This window comes from Chenopodium album, chromosome 18 (assembly GCF_948465745.1).
Source record: "Chenopodium album chromosome 18, dcCheAlbu1.1, whole genome shotgun sequence".
NCBI classification, from domain to species: domain Eukaryota; kingdom Viridiplantae; phylum Streptophyta; class Magnoliopsida; order Caryophyllales; family Amaranthaceae; genus Chenopodium; species Chenopodium album.
Window position 1 is genome coordinate 28,476,736 of NC_137851.1, and position 6,702 is coordinate 28,483,437.

General features: G+C 39.9%; 1 non-coding gene across 1 annotated transcript; it reads left to right on the forward strand.

Moving 5' to 3' along the window:
- The first annotated feature begins 4,421 nt into the window (after positions 1-4,421).
- LOC145593408 (small nucleolar RNA R71) lies at positions 4,422-4,527 on the forward strand. Its single transcript, XR_014102737.1, has one exon. It is a non-coding gene; the product is annotated as a small nucleolar RNA R71 (small nucleolar RNA).
- The last annotated feature ends 2,175 nt before the right edge of the window (positions 4,528-6,702 follow it).

Sequence of the window (6,702 nt, forward strand, 5' to 3'; positions counted from 1 at the left end):
AGGCCAAATCGTTGATGAACTCCATGCTTTTGCAACATCTTTTAAAAGGTATTGTGAATAAAATGAGAACCATTATCGCTTATCACCGCCTTAGGTACACAAAACCTTAGAAAAATGATCTCTTTGAACAATTTCTTTACCACCTTGTGGTCGTTTGTTGGGGAAGCAATGGCCTCAACCCATTTAGACACATAATCCACTGCCACAAGAATGTATTAATTTCAAAAGGATGAGGGAAACGGTCCCATGAAATCAATTCCCCATACATCAAATACCTCCAACTCAAGGATAGGTTGTTGAGGCATCTCATTTAGCTTGGAGATATTCCCAACTCGTTGACAACGATCACATGACTTAACAAAACCCCATGAATCCTTGAAGAGATGTGGCCACCATAAACCACTTTGAAGAATCTTAGTGGCGGGTTTTAGAAACACCCATATGGCCACCACTAGGATCCGAGTGGCACATCTTCAAAACACTAGGCATCTCTTCATTTGGAACACAACACCTAAGTAAGCCATCGACTCCTCGCTTGTACAAGATGGGATCATCCCACACATAGTGTCTTGCCTCTCTCTTGAGCTTCTTTTGTTGATTCTTAAAAAAGGAAGGTGGAAACTCCCCACATGCAAGAAAGTTCACTAAGTCGGCGAACCATGGGAGCTCTTTTGCCTCAATAGCTTATAAGAAGTCATCAAGCATTCTATCCTCAATTGGAGAACCATCATCATGAATTTGAGAATCCTCAAGGCGAGAGAGATGGTCCGCCACGACATTTTTCGCTCCACTCTTATCCTTAATCTCAATATCAAAAGTTTGAATTTCGAGCACCCACTGGATCAACCTAGGCTTGGATTCCTTCTTGGCAAAAAGGTACTTGAGAGCCGCATGATCCGTGAAGACAATGGTCTTGGAACCCAACAAATAACAACGGAACTTCTCAAAAGCATGAACAATAGCTAAAAACTCCTTTTTCGTTGTGGTGTAGTTCCTTTGAGCACCATTTAGAGTCTTGGACATATAATAGATCACATGGAGCTTCTTTTCCAATCTTTGACCCAAGGCACCTCCAATTGTCGGCTCGCATCATACATTAACTCAAAAGGTAAATCCCATCTTGGGGCTTGAACAATAGGAGTAGAGATTAGAGCCTTCTTAAATTTATTGAATGCTTCTAAACACTTATCATTAAATACAAACTCGGCATCCTTTTGAAGAAGATCATTGAGGGGCTTTGCAATGAGCGAGAAATCCTTGATGAATCTTCTATAAAACCCGGCATGTCCTAAGAAAGATCGCACTCCTTTCACATTAATCGGAGGTGGAAGCTTTTCAATAACTTCAATTTTTGATTTGTCCACCTCTATCCCCTTGTGAAAAATCTTATGGCCAAGGACTATGCCTTCTTCCACCATGAAATGACACTTCTCCCAATTCAAAACCAAGTTCACCTTCTCACACCTTGCAAAACATTTCTCAAGATTTTCAAGGCATGCTTCAAATGAAACACCTCCTACGGAGAAGTCATCCATAAACACCTCCATCTCCTCCTCCAACATATCTCCAAATATACTCATCATGCATCTTTGAAATGTTGCGAGAGCATTACAAAGGCCAAACGACATTCTCCTATAAGCAAATGTTCCATAGGGACAAGTGAAGGTTATTTTCTCTTGGTCATCCGGGTGGATAGGGATTTGGAAAAATCCCGAATAACCATCAAGAAAACAATAGAACTTGTGCCTCGTTAGTCTCTCAAGCATTTGATCAATGAAAGGAAGGGGGAAGTGATCTTTCTTGGTGGACGTGTTTAGACGTCTATAGTCTATACACATCCTCCATCCCGTGACGGTCCTCGTCGGAATGAGCTCACCTCTCTCATTCTCGACGACGGTCATGCCTCCTTTCTTTGGGACAACATGAACGGGGGAGACCCACCTAGAACTCGAGATGGGGAATATAATTCCCGCATCCAAAAGTTTGGTGATCTCCTTCTTCACTACCTCTCCCATTTAGGGATGTAACTTTCGTTGTCTCTCAATAGAAGGTAGAGCACCCTCCTCAAGGGTTATGTGATGTGTACATAAAGCGAGGCTTATACCTTTGAGTTCATCAATGGAATAACCCAAAGCACCTTGGTGCTTTCTCAAAACATTACAAAACTCTTGAGCTTGGCGCTCAATCAAAGAAGAGCTAACAATCACGGGAAAGGTGGAGTTAGGTCCCAAGAATTCATACCTAAGGTGTGAAGGAAGAGGTTTGAGCTCAACCATTGGAACACCTTTACCTTCCTTTGATGTAGCCACTTGCAACGCATCTTGGCTAGAAATTCTCATACACATTTACGCTTCAACATCCTCAAGGCTTCCATTGAGCACATCTTCATACAAAGCCATCTCCTTGCTAGGAGCACCTATCTTTTCCTTATTCAACAAAACATTCTCAAGAGCATCGTTAAGGGTGAGCAATTGCTCATGCATGGAAGACACAATATGATCAAGAGAATCAATCAATATACAATTTTCTAAAGAAGAACTTGGATACTTCATACTACCATTCAAGTCAAATTCTATCACTTCATCCCCTACTTTGAGTGAAATTTTAGCACTCTTCACATCTATCATAGCACCCTAAGTAGCAAGGAATGGTCTTCCTAGAATGATAGGAATACTAGCATCTTCGTCCATCTCAAGCACCATAAAATCCATCGGAATAACAAATTTCCCAACCCTCAAAGGGACATCCTCCACCTTACCGTTAGGAAACTTAATTGACCTATCGGCCAATTGCAAGGTGATGTTAGTAGGTAAGAGTTTCCCTAGCTCAAGTCTTTGGTACACCGAATATGGCATAAGGCTAAGAGTAGCTCCTAGGTCACATAAGGAGTTCTCGATTTGCATTTTGTAAATGGCACAAGGGATGGAAAAGTTTTCGGGATGTTTTAGCTTAGGTGGCATCTTGTTCATTATGATTGCACTACAATTCTTGGTCAAGTTCACCGTCTCTACAACATCACAAGTCCTACTACTCAAAATGTCTTTGAGGAATTTTGCGTAGTTGGGCATTTGAGTGACAACTTCTGTAAATGGTAGAAAAAGGTGAAGTTGCTTGAGCATGTCAATAAATCTTCCAAATTGTTCATCTAACCTGTGTCTCATTAATTTTTGTGGATAAGGAAGCTTGGGTTTCACAATTCTTTCTCCACTCTCACCTCACTAGGTTTCTCAATCACAACCTCACTCAAAGATGCACCATCTCTCTCGTCTTCTACCAAAACCTCTTTTGTGGCCTCTTTGGTCTCACTCTTCCTAGGAAAACTCTCCTCAAGAACCTTACCACTCCTTGTAACAATAGCATTGACCAGTCTCTTAGGATCTAGGCCTTGGGAAGGTAAAGAAGAAGGACTAGCATGGTCTTTTAAAGTATTATCAAATTGAGAAATTTGGTTTTCAAGCATCTTATTATGAGTCATCATTTCATTAAATTTATTGTCACTTACGGCCATGTAAGTGTTCAACAACTTTGTTTGGTTTTCAATGATTTCTTCCAAATTAGTACTATGAGAAGAAGAAGAAGAGGATTGAACATAGGAATTATCATTTTGGGTCTTTGGAGCAAATCCGGGTGGGGGACCCCTTTGAAAGCTATTTTGAAAATTTCCCCTATTTTGATTGTTCCAATTACCTCTACCTTGATTATGGTTACCATAACCTTGGTTATGATTACTATAATTTTGGTTTTGATTTTGGCTACTATAACCTTGGTTGTTATAGTTACCTCGGGAATTTTGGTTCCCATGGTTCCTAATACCACCACCTTGGTTGTAGTTGTCAAAATTTCCATGATTGTTGTAATTCCTATTCCATTGACCTCTTTGATTCGCAAACCTAGAATCATTATTGTTTGACACATAGTTCACATGCTCATTCACATTTCCATCTTGATCATCACAAACATCCATACATGCATAAGGGCAATTAGAAACATCATGATCATACGATCCACAATCATCACAAAACAAGCATCCACTAGGAATGTTATTAGAAGAGGGAGGGGGTTGAGAATTAGAAGACATACCTCTCCCATTAGGTTTGGAGGGAAGACTTGAAACTTGGTAGGTAGCACTTTCCAACTTTGCCTTGATAGGGGACATCTCCTTCCCCAAGTTTATCATTTGTGAGGATAGATTGTTGATTGCATTTAGATGATCAACCGAGTACACCAAAGAGCTACTCTTGCTAGTTGAATCTCTTTCTCCATCTTGCCAATCTCTATAATACCTCACTACGTCTTCAATTATGTCTACCACTTCCTCTTCCGTTTTATTCATGATAGGACCTCCGGCTCCTCCATCTAAACATGATTTTCCTTGAGGACTAAGGCCTCCATAGAAAATTTGAATAATTTGGTAAGTAGGAATCCTGTGGTGAGGACATTCTCTTTAATACTCTTTGTATCTCTCCCATGATTCATAGAGGCTCTCACTAGGCTTTTGCTTGAAACCTTAAATCAAACCTCTAGCCTCCGCCGTTTTATTTTGTGGATAAAAATGGGATAGAAATTCCTTGGTCACTTCGTCCCATGTCCTTAGAGAATTCGGCTTGACCTCCTTGTGTAGCCATTCCAAGGCACGCCCAATGAGGGAAAAGGGAAAAAGCTTGAGGCGAATGAATTCTTGGGAAATTCCATTCACCTTGATAGTATTGCAATATTTTTCGAACTCCTTGAGATGATTTAGCGGGCTTTTATGCTTGGCCCCACTAAATTGTCGCCTCTCTATCAAAGTGATCATTGTCGGCCTTATTTCAAAATCATTTGCCGGTGTTGTAGGTGGAGCAATCCCACTCTTAAATCTATATGCACCGGGAATCCCCAATTCTTTCAACGCCACCCTTGAATTTTCTCCCATACTTGCTTTTTCCTCTTGTTATGGTTCTTCTTCACTTGAAGTGCTAGGGCTCAAAGATCGTCTAGCAACCCTTATCCTTGCAATAGTTCTCTCAATTTCCGGATCAAATGGCACTAGTGAACGACCACGTGCTCTATGCAATCAATCTCAAAAGAAATGATTAGAAGCATGGCTACAAGTGTAGCCTAAAAGAAAAATCTTTTTGTATTTTCAATTAAGGATAAAATAGACTCAACAACTATAACAAAGCACCAGTAACACTCCCGGCAACGGCACCAATTTTTGACGTAGGGAAAAGTAGGTCGTTTTCTCCCCTCCCCTAGAGCCAAACAAAATTTATAAACACTCGACCAAGCTAATACGAGTATATGGTAAGTCAAGGGTCGAACCCAAAGGAATGAGTAGGTGCAAGCTATAGCCTAGGTCAAGCTACTTCGAAGATTGTAGAAAGATATGGTTGGTAACTAAGGTATCGAGAAAGCTAGATAAATCGATAAATTCAATATACTAAACACTAGGGATATAGGTTCCACATCCAAGCTCAATGATTATGCTAATTAATGGATCACTCAATCAATTCAAACATTACAAAGGACAAACAATAGTTGCAACCAAAGACATCCAAAAGCTATCTCCTATAATCCAAGCTAGGGTTCACTTTGAATGGTTAACTAGGAAAATCACAATCAAATTCAATCAATTAAAGCAATTCTCAAATCAAGGGTTCATATCATTGAAATTTGCAATGCAATCTTGATTAATCTTATAGGTTGATCACTCCTAGTCTAATCACATGCACAACTATGTCAACCAATTTAATTGCATTAATTCAATCAATCAAGGATCATCAACTAGCAAAAATCATCAATCAAGCATGCTTCCCCTTCTCCCTAGAAACTAATCTACTCACTAATCATGGTGAAATTGAAAAACAAACAAATTGAATCACAAATATATTAATTTCAAGATTAATCAAGAAGAAAATCAATCATTCAACAATTTCTAAAACAAAGATTGAAATTCAAATCAAACATCAAGAATAAAAGGAAATTGCAATAAAAGTAATTTTAAAGGAAAGAAATCTCACAAACTTTCATTGATTTGAAGAAGAAATCCAAGTTCAAGTTTAAATCAAAGATCAAATTCAAGTACAATCAAGTAATCCTAAGCTTCTCTCTTTACTTTCTCTCTCTTCTAATTCTAGAAAATAAGTGTCAAGTACAAAATAAGTCGTCCCCCCCCCCAAAAAAGGAAAATTTAAAAGCTATAAATAGAAAATCGAGCGAAGAAGGACGGAGCCCCTGGTGCGTGCGCACCACCCAAGCCGCGCGCGTGCACAGCAGGGTCTTCGTGCACGCACAGTGAGGCCTGCGCGCGCGCACCCCTGCTGTGGTGCTCGTGGCTTGCCTCCTTCGCTTGCTCGATCGATCTCCGTGCTATCGAGCATCCCTATCATTGGTGCACTCGAGGTGATGCCCTCGAGAAGGGAAGTCCTATTATTCTTTAAGTATTTAAACACTTCGAACCAAAACATTGCTTCCTAGGAGCTTAAACTTGCGGAGCTAGCTTGAATTGCATGTTTGGATTCCCGAACTTAGCTCCATCAACTTCCTTGAATGTGTTCGAGCTTCCTCCTTGATAATTTAACCTCGGGAAACTCAACATACCTACAAAACAAGTCAAAGAAACAAAGAAGCGAGAAAAATAACCGAGAAATGAATAAAATAGAAAGAAAACCATCAAAGGCACACATTTCTCTAAACTTACACACAAACACACAAAACAAACAT